A 12,710-nucleotide genomic window follows, 5' to 3' on the forward strand; every position below is an offset into this window, starting at 1 on the left:
TTGCAAATGATCCTTGGGAAGACACAAATTTCATATTAGAGCTTCCTAGGACAACAAAAGATTTTGATTCCATTTTCATGGATATGGATAAACTCTTCTCTAGAGAAGTGATACATCCTCATGGTTTATCTTCAAGCATAGTGTTGGATAGAGCTCCAAATTTCGCAAACCATGATTTGAGGATTCTCTTGGGAAATCTTGCAACTAAGTTGTACACTTTAAATTCTTATCATCCTCAAAAGCATGGTCAAAATACATTTGAAAATCTAGCTCTTTCTACTATGCCTAGAATAATCATAAAGGACAAACACAACTCTAGAGATGAGCATACATACCATAGCGTAGTTCACAAAACTACCAATATTTTCCCATTTGAAGTTGTATATGGACTTAATCCTCTTTCTCCTTTAGATTTATTACCCCTTCCTAATCCACATACCTTTGTGCATAAGGAAGGAGTTACAAAAGATTATTTTGTTAAGAAAATGCATGAGAGGATTCAAGAACAAATACAACAACAAATAGAGAAATATTATGAGAAGTTGCCAAAAACAATAGAAAATTAATGTTTACACAACTGCTCAAACTAACACATTTGATTTGTTTGATGACTCACAAAGATGGACATTTGATCCTGGAGGACGAGCCTAGTTTTCAAAATAGGAATAAGGTTGTTGTTCGAGATCAAACCTATAGATCTGAGGATAGATCCTCTCAAGAAGGAGGGGATGATGGAAACCATCCAGCCACATACATCCACATAATGATGATGAAGAAGAAGCATTGGATTTGAGGACAAATCCTTTTCAAGAGGGAGGGGATGATGGAAGAGGCCCAAGCCCATGATAGAAAAAGCCCAAGCCCAAGCCCAAATACAAGTTCAAGCTTCAACTTAAGCCCAACAAATAGAAGATATGGGCAAACTAAGCATCATTGGATGTCTTTCTTTTGTAATTACTTTTGAGTATTTTTAGTAGAACATAAAGGGAGGTGTAGATATAAATATAAGAGGTGCAAATGTATAAAGCTAAGTCACACCTTCCATGTGACACAAAAGAAGGTGTAGGTATAGATTTAGGAGGTGCCAAAAATAGAAACCAAGTCACACTTCCCTTGTGACTAGGAATTGGCTCCAAATTCAAATGCTTCTCATTTGAATTTCCCTCCACTTTCTTTTGAATTTCCAGCCCTCTAAACACTATAAATAAGAGGGCTTGGCTCATATATTTGGAAGATTAATTGAATAGTGAAATGCTGTCAAAATTGTGCCATTCTCACTCCTTGCCTAAACTCTCTTAGGAATAGGCTTTTAATCTTCAAACCTTTCACCACCTTCAAAGGGGCTGGCCGAACCTCCCCATTTACACACTCTTCATGCACCTTCGAGGTCACCACACCTCTTAGGAGGACCTTGTTCATCTCTTCCATTAATCTTCCGCACCATCTTCCACAAACATCCAAGAAGAGCTCATAGGAAATCCATCATTTGGTATCATGAGCTATGGTTCTTCAAAGATGAGTATCTCTTTGTCATTTTCTTTTTGAGTTCTTCTTAAATCGGTGTTGTTCCCTTCTTCCATACTCATCATGCACCTTCAAGATCACGACAACTCCTAGGAGGATCTTGCACATCTCACTCCATAGCTTCCGCACCATTTTTCACAACATCCAAGAAGAGCTCCATGAGAATGCCATCATAAATTGCTTGTGTGCATTTCATTTTCTCTTAACTCTTTTAAATTCTATTTTTAAGTTGTTTAAGTTTTAGCTGGTATAAACAACCGATTGATTCGAAGAAACAACTGATTGTTTTTTTGTGTTTCACTTTAAAACAGATTGTTTTCTTGGCTAACTTGATTCCTCTTCTGGATTTCTTCACTGAGTTTCATTAAACCTTCAAAAGTTTTCGAAAATCTCTTATAAACAATTCACCACCCCTCTTGTTTAAGGCCATATATTCTAACAATTGGCATCAAGAGTTAAGTTCTTGTAAGTTACTCAAGTTTTCAATCCTAAATCTTTTTTCTATGACTGAAAAACTTCCTTTTGGGGAGGGTGCCTCAATTAACAGGCGACCTTTGTTTTGTGGTTTGAACTATCAGTTTTGGAACGTTAGAATGAAAATTTTTCTCGCCGGTTGACTCTAACGACGATCTCACGCCCGCCTGTCTCTTCTGGGGTTCGCGCTTTCCTGGATCAAAGCACTCTGTACCTGCAAAGACAAAGGGGGCGCCCTAGAGGCCGTTTGTACTCCGACGCTCCAATCAATACTGGGGCAGAGAAACCGTATGCGTGTGTAATAATCCTAATCTTAGAAATTGCGTACCTTATGGGTTTTCTTTCTACCCTTTATGTAGCCTAGGGTTTCTTCTGTTCCGTTACCCGCATTTAGGGTTTCTGGAGGAATTCTCTCACGCCGCTATTACCCAATCTTGGTGTAATCTAGCGCATAAGGCTCCCCTTACTGGAGTGCGACAACTAAAAAAATGGCCACCTGGGTACCAACTTGTGCATCAAATGTCTGGGGCCATCCGTTATGGGGGTGCCCTAACTATTCACGTGCCATGCATGTAGCTTCCCCTGGAAACCCTAAAGCTAACAGGCCTTAGTGCCTTCCAGGACTCTTTACTTGTGTCGTGCTTAGATGCGCTATCCACTTCACATGCATGGGTACTTTGCGACTTAGGGCTTCCCATACCTCTGGGCGTTTTACTGATAACTGATGTGTTTTCTGGTGCCCAATCTTCATGGCCCAACTTAGCTGTTCAAACCACTGATGCTCGATGTCACATCGGCCTTGCTCTGTTGCCAAGGATCGATGTCCGATGACTCATCAGCCTTCCTTTGTTGCTGGAGGTCGATACATTAACTCATACCATTTGTGGGACCTAGCTTACGTGGCCCACCATTACAAGCAGTCGTCGATGTCCGAGGAATGGTCGGTACACAAGCCCCCAAGTCTCGAGTGTTGAAGATGGGAAACTTTGATGTGTCAAATCCTCATGAAGCATGAATCTGTGTGATGTTTTAGGTTTAGGTTTTGGTATGGGGTTTAGAATCTTTGTAAGATCAGTTATTGATTCTTAGGCAAAGCTTATTTCAATCTGTTTTAAAGATTAAAGTGTTTTTCCATGCATAGGAAAAAACAACCGATTAAAGTTTCGAGATAATCGGTTGTTTGTCACTTAGCTGACAAAGGTGTTTTGAAACTGTTTTTTGAATCAGTTGTATAACTGACAAAACCATTCAACAGGTTAAATCGTGGTTTTAACCGATTAAATGTATGTTTTCATAACAGTTTTTGAAAACCTGTTTTAACTTATTTGAATGTTCAAAAGTGTCATCAACGGTAGCTTTTTAAGGTTTATAAAATGTGTCTTCCTTTAAACGTAAAAAGATTGATGAAACAAAAAAGTTTTATACTCTGATTGTGATTGATTTGAGAGATTACAAACTGTTTGTGAAAAGGATTTTACCAAGTTTTAACAAGATTGCCTTTGATCTTAGCTGTGATTCAAAGAACTGATCTATAGGGTTCTGGTGTACTGTGATTCGAGGTTTTTCTAACCCTGTTCAAGTTCTTGTAATTGTTTATATTACTTTCTATATAACTGCTGTAAAATCCTATAAAGTCAGTGTGATTCTGGCTTGAGGTGTTTGTTGTGTACAAAAAGGGTGAGTAGGCTTTGTGAGATTCAAAGTCACCTCTTTGTGTGTGGTGTATCTGTAATCTGTGATTGGTTGCATAGTGAATGCTCAGTGGTTTGACTGAGGACTGGATGTAACTCAGTGATTGAGTGAACCAGTATAAACTCTGTGTGTAATTCTCTCTATCTCTTCTCTCATTATCTGTTTGATATTTTCCGCTGTCATAAACAACCGATTGAAACATATTTTTTAACCGATTAAATTTCTGCTATTTGTTTCTGTTTGGTATTTTGATTAGGTTTTAGAATTGCTTTTCTGAGTTGATTGTTAAAGTTTCATTCTAAGCAAAGTATTTGTGAAAATCTTTTGAAAACAATTCACCCCCCGTCTTGTTCTAGCCATCAAACCTAACATCGAGTTGTTAACTTGTTCAGCGAAGAGACTAAGTCATCGCCCTTGGTGACCTACGTGGCGCTGGGTGAAAGAACGTGAACAGTGCACCGAAGTGACATCTCATTGTACTCGTTTGATCTACGTACACGTGGCATGATCGACGACTGGGACTTATTGTCGTTCGCGGTGCCTCGTATAACTTGTTTCAAAACCTTTCGTTTCCCACTGTTTCATTATAACTCTTAATCATTTCTTAAATCAACTTCTGCTTGTGAACGGTCTCACCTTCTGCTTTGACAATCACTTCCTTTGAACCTTAATCCATTTAAAGGTACGACCTTTACTCACCATTGGCTCTTGTTTTATGATTCCGCTGCTGATGACATGTCATAACTGCTCTTTGTCTGTTTAAGATTTCTGCACTTTAGGTTTTTTTGCATTTTACGCTGTCTGTGTTCTTCGATTGTTGCATCTCTGTTTCTCTGGTTCATTGAATCACGCCATTGTTTCTTCTGAACCCTCGTTTTTCTTCCATTCTCCTCTCCCCTTTTAGCTTCCTTCAAGATGGCCAAAACCAAAACCACTTCCAACCCTCCTCCCTCCGTCGTTTACAAAGCCCTATACCATTGGCCACACCCTGTCAGTGGACGTCTTCCTCTACTTCTTTGTGGAAAAGAGTCCAGGGAAGAAGCTTTCGGTAAGCTTCAGCGGGGTGGCGGGGAGAGTTCTCCTAACTCTCTTCCAGCAATCTTACAAGGGTTTTGAAGGGAAGTTCTTTAAGGTATGCTGCAACGCTCACGACCCCACCCTGCTAGATGGGTTCCCACTCTATTGGGTGGAAAGGCTAAGGTTCAAGAAGGCAAGGGGTCTTGAGGAGCTGACTCCCTATGATTGTGAGCTGTGTCAGCTTCTCTCAAGCTTGGGAGTGGTGTTTAACATTGCTGAGTTGATTAAGCATGAGTACAACGCCACAGCCCTCAAGGGCTACATTGGTGTACCGCCCTGGTAGTCGGAAGTGATGACGTGGCATCAAGCTACAGTGTAGGCGTGTTGACAAGGCGCCAGATTTGCAGAAGGGAAGGAAGTCGGGGGGCTCGTGTAGTCGCCAGTTATTAAGTTGGCGTGCTCCGATCTCCAGCATACCAGGACCGGCGATCGCCCAGTTGAAGATGAAGTCGCCAGATGTAAATTCAGGCGACCAAGTGATTGGAGATCGCCAGAGCAAGCACATCGCCGAAGATGAAGGTGGTGCAGATTATGAAGGCGGCCGGCGAGACCACAGGGAAGGTGCACGAAGGCACCCTAACTCGCCAGTTCCAGTAGAGATCGCGCTCCCAAGTTAGCTATGCACTGGGCAGTACCATGCATAAGTAACTTAGCCAAAAGAGAGTCAGAAACAGCGCCCAAGTCAAGGAGGCTCCAGATGATGGCACCTGTACGACTGGATGCGAGCCACGTGTCCAGGTCTGTAACTGCCAGGAGAGAGAAAGTGACCAGGTATTTAAGGGTTCCCCAACGAACTTTTAAGGTACGCACGTTCAGATTATACTCTTTACGCTTGCGAGTTCTTGAGCATACTGTGAGAGAGAACATTGCACGGTTCCTTGAGAGTTCTTGAGTGTTCTTGCTCTTAGTATTTGGTGGTTCGGTCACTGACTTGGGCGTTGGAGTGCGATCGGCCGCAGCGGCGCCGCTCTGTTCTTTTGCAGGTTCTTGAGGTGGATCTTGGCGGAGGACGGAGGTTGAAGCGGTGCACACGTCGATCCAAGTTTGACGAGGTAAGTTCCAACATTCTGGTCAACAGGCAGGATCATCAGGCGCCCATCGTGGGACCGTGTAAAACTTGCTCCCATCCGCAGCGTGAGTTCTTGGAGGTTTTCGTGATTTTCTGTGTGGTTGTGTGCTGGTGCAACCGTAGTTCGCTGTTCGTTTGAGATTTGTTCGGTGATTTCGCGTTTTCCACCGATCGTTTGGGTTTTTGTTCGGTGAAGTGAAGCTTTCTGCTGTTTGCGCGAGATTTGTTCGGTGAGTTTTGAGTTCTTTGGTTCGTTTGGTTTTCCGTGGAAGAAGCGGTGGTTTCTGGTGGAGTCGCGGGTTTCAGTGGAGGTTTTCTGCGTTCTTGAGTTTCTTGCGGAGTTTCGCGCAGTTTTGACCGATTGATCGCTTAATCAATCGTAGCTGAAGGAAGTGTTGTTCGTTGCATTCTGTGATTCGTCGAGTTTCATGAGAAAAATGAGAAGCAACCGTTCAAGTCCAGTTGCGCCCGTTGCTGCTGAAGGCGCCGCCGCCATGACCATGGCGCAGATGGTAGAGATTATGCGCTCGTTGCAGGCAACTGTGGAAGCCTCGCGCATAGAACAGGCAAGAATGCATGAGGACCTGGCCGCCTCTCGGGCCAGGAATGATGAGCTTAGCAAGGTGACTGAGGAGCTGCGTCAAGCTCTTCAGGAGCAGCAAGGGCGTCCTATTGCTGAAGAGGTCGCGCCGTCGACGCCGCCTCGTGTTTTTCCTATGCCTTTCGTTCAGGCGATTACTGACACGCCTATTCCTACGAGTGTGGTACCTGTCAAGGCTGTTTTTATCGGCGTGGAGGATCCAGAGGCTCATCTCACCACGTTCCATACGCAGATGATGCTGTCAGGGGGATCAGACGCCGTGTACTGCAAGATGTTCGTAAGCACACTCCAGGGAACGGCGCTGGAATGGTTTGTGAGCCTGCCTAACGGTCACATTACCAACTTCCAATAGTTTTCAAAGATTTTCGTCGAGCAGTACATCGTGAATAAGGCACCGCCCAGGGTGTCTTATGATTTGTTTGATATAAGGCAGTATCAGGGAGAGTCCCTCAGGGACTACCTAAATCGCTTTGGGGCACAGATGGTCAGATCGCCGGCTAAAGATGAAGAAATGCTGGTCTATGCATTTAAGAAGGGCGTGCTGCTGGGACCATTCTGCGAGGCATTGATCAGGGCACACCCCGCCACGTTTGCTGAGGTTAGGCGACTTGCGGTGGCCCACATCGCCGACGAGAGTGAAGTCGCCGAGAAGAGAGGAAGCGTGGCTCCCACTAGGCCACGCGCCCAGACCAGGATCCAGCCACAGAGGGTGCTGGAGACAGCGGCGGCCAGAAGGGATCAGAGGACTCGCCATCCTTATGATCCAAGCAAGAACAAGGGTAGGGGCCAAGGACGCCAGCAACCAGCACGCCGGGAATACAATCGCCCGCCTAAGCACAAGTTTGTCATGGGATTGGCGGACCTGATCGCCATTCCCAATATATCTCTAGGTTGAAGTCGCCAGAAAAGGTGGGCGACAAGGTGCTGGGACCAAAGCCGGACGCCTGGTGTGAGTTTCACCAGGGCTTTGGCCATACAGTTGATTCGTGCTTGGCTTTAGGATACTAGCTCGACGATCTGGTTAAGAGCGGGTTCCTAAAGGACTATTTGCTGGATAAAAGAACGGGGGGCGCGTCGAGCTCCCAACCAGCAGGTGGAGAAGTCCAGCAGCATGAGATGCCTACGCACGGGGAAATCCACACCATTGCAGGGGGTTTCTCAGGAGGTGGATGCACCGCATCACAGAGGAAGAGGTATGCGAGGTCTGTGATGACGGTGGATATGTTTGAAGACCACTCGCCGGAAGTGGATATCACATTCACCAAGCAAGATCTCCGGGATGTTGTGCCTCACGACAACGATCCCATAGTAATTTCGTTGATAACAGCAGGAAGAAAGGTCCACAGGGTACTGGTGGACCAAGGAAGCTCGGCAGACGTGATGTTCTGGTCGACTTTCACGCAGCTGGAGCTGCCCCTTGACCAGTTGAGACCCTATGGAGGGTGTTTGTACGGTTTCGCTGGTGACCAGGTGGAGGTCAGGGGGTACATAGAATTGAGGACAACGTTTACAGATGTGGCGGGTTCAAGAACGGAGAAAATCAAATATCTTGTTGTAAACGCTCCTTCAGCATACAACATCCTGTTGGGAAGACCCACGCTCAACAGGATAGGTGCCATACCGTCGACCCGGCACATGAAGGTGAAGTTGCCGTCAATGGAGGGGGTGGTTATCACCATCAAATCCGATCAGAAAGAAGCGAAGAAGTGCTATGAGAATAGCCTGAAAAACAAGAGATCGGTGAGTTACGTAACAACCACCCCGCCTCCTGGTGTGAAGCCCAGATCGACGGTAACAAAAGAGACCGCCGGAAGGGACGTGGAGATGGTGGACGCTGAGCTGGGGGAGGGGAATGCTGGTCTGCAGGAGGAAGAGGCAAGGAATCGCCCTGAGGAAGCGAGAGAACTGGGAATCGCCAGGACGGTGATCGTCAGAGAAACCAGACCAAAACCCGTCGAGCAGTGGCTCGAGAGAGAAATCGGGGGAAAGATCTTCAAGCTGGGAAGATCCCTGGAGGTTGAGCTCCAGGACCAGATCGCCAAGGTGATTGAGCGGCATCTGGATGCGTTTGCATGGTCCGCTTCGGACATGCCCGGGATCGATCCCGATTTCTTGTGCCATCATCTGGCGATGGACAACTTGGTGAAACCAGTGCGACAAAGAAGAAGAAAGTTCAACGAGGAGAGGAGGCAGGCGATCAGGGACGAAACACAGAAACTCCTCGCTGCAGGCCACATCAGGGAAGTCCAGTACCCTGAATGGCTGGTAAATGTCGTGCTGGTGAAGAAGAGTAATGGGAAATGGCGCATGTGCGTCGATTTCACTGATCTGAACAAGGCTTGCCCAAAGGATTCATATCCTTTACCAAGCATAGACGCCCTGGTAGATAGTGCTGCAGGGTGTAAGTTGTTGAGCTTCCTGGATGCCTTCTCGGGGTATAATCAGATCAAGATGCATCCCATGGATGAAGAGAAGACAACCTTCATGACGGAGAGATCGTGCTACTGCTACAAGGTGATGCCGTTTGGGCTGAAGAACGCGGGGGCCACGTACCAGAGGTTGATGGATCGAGTACTTGCACCGATGCTGGGAAGGAACGTGCAAGCGTACGTCGATGACATGGTCGTGACCTCGCCGGAAAAAAGCAAGCACGTTGCGGACTTGGAAGAATTGTTCACGACGATCGCCAAGTTCAGACTGAAGCTAAATCCAGAGAAATGCATCTTTGGTGTGGAGGCTGGAAAATTCCTGGGATTTCTCTTGACTGAAAGAGGCATAGAGGCCAACCCGGATAAGTGTGCTGCCATCTTGGCGATGAGGAGCCCAGCTACGGTGAAGGAGGTTCAACAGCTGACAGGTCGGATGGCAGCCCTGTCTCGCTTCGTGTCAGCTAGCGGAGAAAAGGGCCATCCCTATTTTCAGTGCTTAAGGCGCAATAACAAGTTTGCTTGGACGAAGGAGTGTGAGGAAGCCTTCGTCAAGCTGAAGGAGTATCTGGCGAGCCCGCCGGTTTTGTGTAAACCGCTGGTGGGAACCCCTCTCAGGTTGTATTTTGCTGTAACTGAGAGGGCGGTAAGTGCGGTGCTCGCCCAGGATCAAGATCAGGTTCAAAAGCCTATTTATTTTGTTAGTAAGGTGCTGCAGGGCCCCGAAACGAGATATCAGGCCCTGGAAAAGGCTGCGCTGGCTGTGTTATTTTCGGCGAGGAGGTTGCGCCACTATTTCCATAGCTTCACCATACTGGTGATGACTGACCTGCCCATCCAAAAGGTCTTGAAGAAGCCTGAAGTTGCGGGAAGGATGGTGAAGTGGGCAGTAGAATTGTCAGAGTTTGATATTAAATATGAGCCCCGAGGCCCGATCAAGGGGCAAATCTTTGCAGATTTCGTGGTCGAGCTCTCATCCGAGGCGACACGAGTTGAAGGGGACGACTTTCGTTGGGTGCTTTCAGTGGATGGATCGTCGAACCAGCAGGGTAGCGGTGCTGGAGTCATTTTGGAAGGACCCAACGGCGTGCTGATCGAACAATCTTTGAGATTTGCCTTCAAAGCCAGTAACAATCAAGCAGAATATGAGGCGCTGATCGCCGGGATTTTGCTGGCCAAAGAGATGGGAGCCAGGGTGTTAATGGCTAAGAGTGACTCGCTGCTAGTCACAGGGTAAGTAACAGGCGAGTTCCAGGCTAAAGATCCACAAATGGCGGCTTCCCTGGAGTATGTGCAGGAGTTGAAGAGTTCCTTTGCCTCCTTTGAAGTAGTGCATGTGCCCAGAGAGCAGAATGCCTGAGCTGACTTGCTAGCTAAGCTCGCCAGTTCAGGCAAGGGGGGTAGGCAGAGGACGGTGATTCAAGAAACTCTGAAGACGCCGAGAGCATTTGTAGCAGATCACCTGGTTCTTCAGATAAGCAAGTCGACGGGGAAAGCAACAAGAAGTCATAAGTCCCTGACGCAAGAAACTTTGAGATCGCCGAGAATTAGAGCATGTCGAGGAGAGAAGGTGAACATGACGCAGGTCTGCGCTATCCCTGAGCCAGACACCTAGATAACACAGTACAAGCGGTGCCTGGCAGATGGCCTTCTTCCACTGGATCCGACAGAGGCTAGGAAGGTAAAGAAAAATTCTAGCAAGTACACAATGATCGATGGCGAGTTGTACAGGTTTGGGTTCACTCACCCACTCCTGGAATGTGTGTATGGTGAGAAATGCACGAGGATTATGGCAGAGCTCCATGAAGGTATATGCGGAAGCCACGTCGGGGGTCGAGCTCTTGCCGCAAGGACCCTCCGTGCAGGTTACTACTGGCCAACGATGAGAGAAGACTGCAAGAAGTATGCCCAATGTTGCAAACAATGCCAACAGCACGCCGATTGGCACAAGGCGCCTCCCGAGGAGTTGAGGTCGATTTACAGCCCTTGGCCGTTTCATACTTGGGGAATCGACATCCTGGGACCATTCCCGCTGGCGATCAGGCAGATGAAGTACTTGGTGGTGGCGATTGAGTATTTCACCAAGTGGATCGAAGCAGAACCAGTGGCCCAGATCACCGCACACAAGATCGAAGGTTTCGTATGGAAGAACATTGTGTGCCGGTTTGGTGTGCCCAAGCGCCTGGTGTCGGACAATGGGACTCAGTTTGCAAGTCACCTGTTGAAGAAGCTGTGCGAAGGGGTGGGAATTCAACAAGTGTTTGCATCCGTCGAGCACCCTCAGACAAATGGTCAAGTAGAGTCAGCTAATCGGGTGTTGCTGAGAGGTTTGAAGAGAAGGCTAGAGAAAGACAAAGGAAGCTGGGCTGAGGAGGTACCCCGTATAGTCTGGGCGTACCACACCACCGAGCAGTCAGGAACCCATGAGACCCCGTTCAGCTTGGTCTATGGGTGTGATGCAATGATTCCAGTGGAGATCCAGGAGAGCTCGCCGAGATTCCAGAACTTCGTAGAGGAAGACTTGAATGAAGAGAGAAGGTTGAACCTGGATCTACTGGATGAGGTCAGGGAAGAGGCGAGATTGAAGGCTGAGGCGGTGAAGAGAAGGATTGAACGAAGATATAACTCGAAGGTGATGCCGAGACAGTTCCGAGAAGGCGACCTGGTGATGAGAAAAGCCCACCAGTACGAGATGGAGAATAAACTGTCGCCCAAGTGGACGGGGCCGTTCAGAATAACCGAGGCGCTCGGGAACGGCGCCTACCGCTTAGAGACATTGGAAGGAGGGGCGATTCCTCGCACTTGGAACGCCACGCACCTGAAGTTGTATTACAGTTAAGAAGCTTTGTAAGTAAAGACAAACACAAAGTTATATTACAATGTCTCTGTTAAAACAGTTGGAAGGGGGCACTCTTTTTTCCCTAAGGAGGGTTTTTAATGAGGCCACCCAATAAAAGAGAAGTTTTCAAAGTGCAAGTTGTTTTAGATTGCGTGCCTGTTGTTTTCAGAAAGTTTTGAAGAAAGACCTTGTCACTTATATGTGACTTAAGGCAAGTTAAAGATATATTGCATGCTTTCTAAAAATTTTTAAGTCCTCATCGTCTTTTGGCGATCGGAGGCATCAGTTAAAGTTTTAAGTCGTCATCGTTTTTCGGCGATCGGAGGCATCAGTTAAAGTTTTAAGTCCTCATCGTCTTTTGGCGATCGGAGGCACCAGTTAAAAGACCTCAACGCCCTCGCGCGTCCTGAGGCGAGTTAAAGACCTCCTCGCCGTCGAGCGAGTGCAGGCGAGGAAGAGTGAAAAGTCCTCAGTGTTTCTGGGGGCGAGAAAATGTAACCCCTGGGGCAATGTAGAGGCACCAGTGAAAAGTCCTCAGTGTTTTTGGGGGCGAGAAGATGTAACCCCTGGGGCAATGTAGAGGCACCAGTGAAAAGTCCTCAGTGTTTCTGGGGGGGAGGAGATGTAACCCCTGGGGCAATGTAGAGGCACGATTTAAAGACCTTCTCGCCTATGAGCGAGTTCAGGCGAGTTAAAGACCTTCTCGCCTATGAGCGAGTTCAGGCAAGATAAAATCCTTCTCGTCTCGAACGAGTTCAGGTATGGTGTAAAGGGTGGAAGAAGTTCGGAAGGTGGCTAAGGTAGGTTCGAAGAGAGCGCCTAGCCACCCGGTCTTTTGTTCTGAAGTTCAGGAAGGTAGAGAAGGATCCGAAAAAGGCGCCTCTACCCCCAGATAAAGAACAATGGCCAAGGTATGAAGCCAGAAAGAAGCTGGTATCGCCAAGAGTCTTTGGCGACCAGAAAAAGTTCAAACAGTGGCGAGAAAGTTAAAGACCCGTTTTGATGAAG

This window comes from Phaseolus vulgaris, chromosome 8, assembly GCF_000499845.2.
Source record: "Phaseolus vulgaris cultivar G19833 chromosome 8, P. vulgaris v2.0, whole genome shotgun sequence".
NCBI classification, from domain to species: Eukaryota; Viridiplantae; Streptophyta; class Magnoliopsida; order Fabales; family Fabaceae; genus Phaseolus; species Phaseolus vulgaris.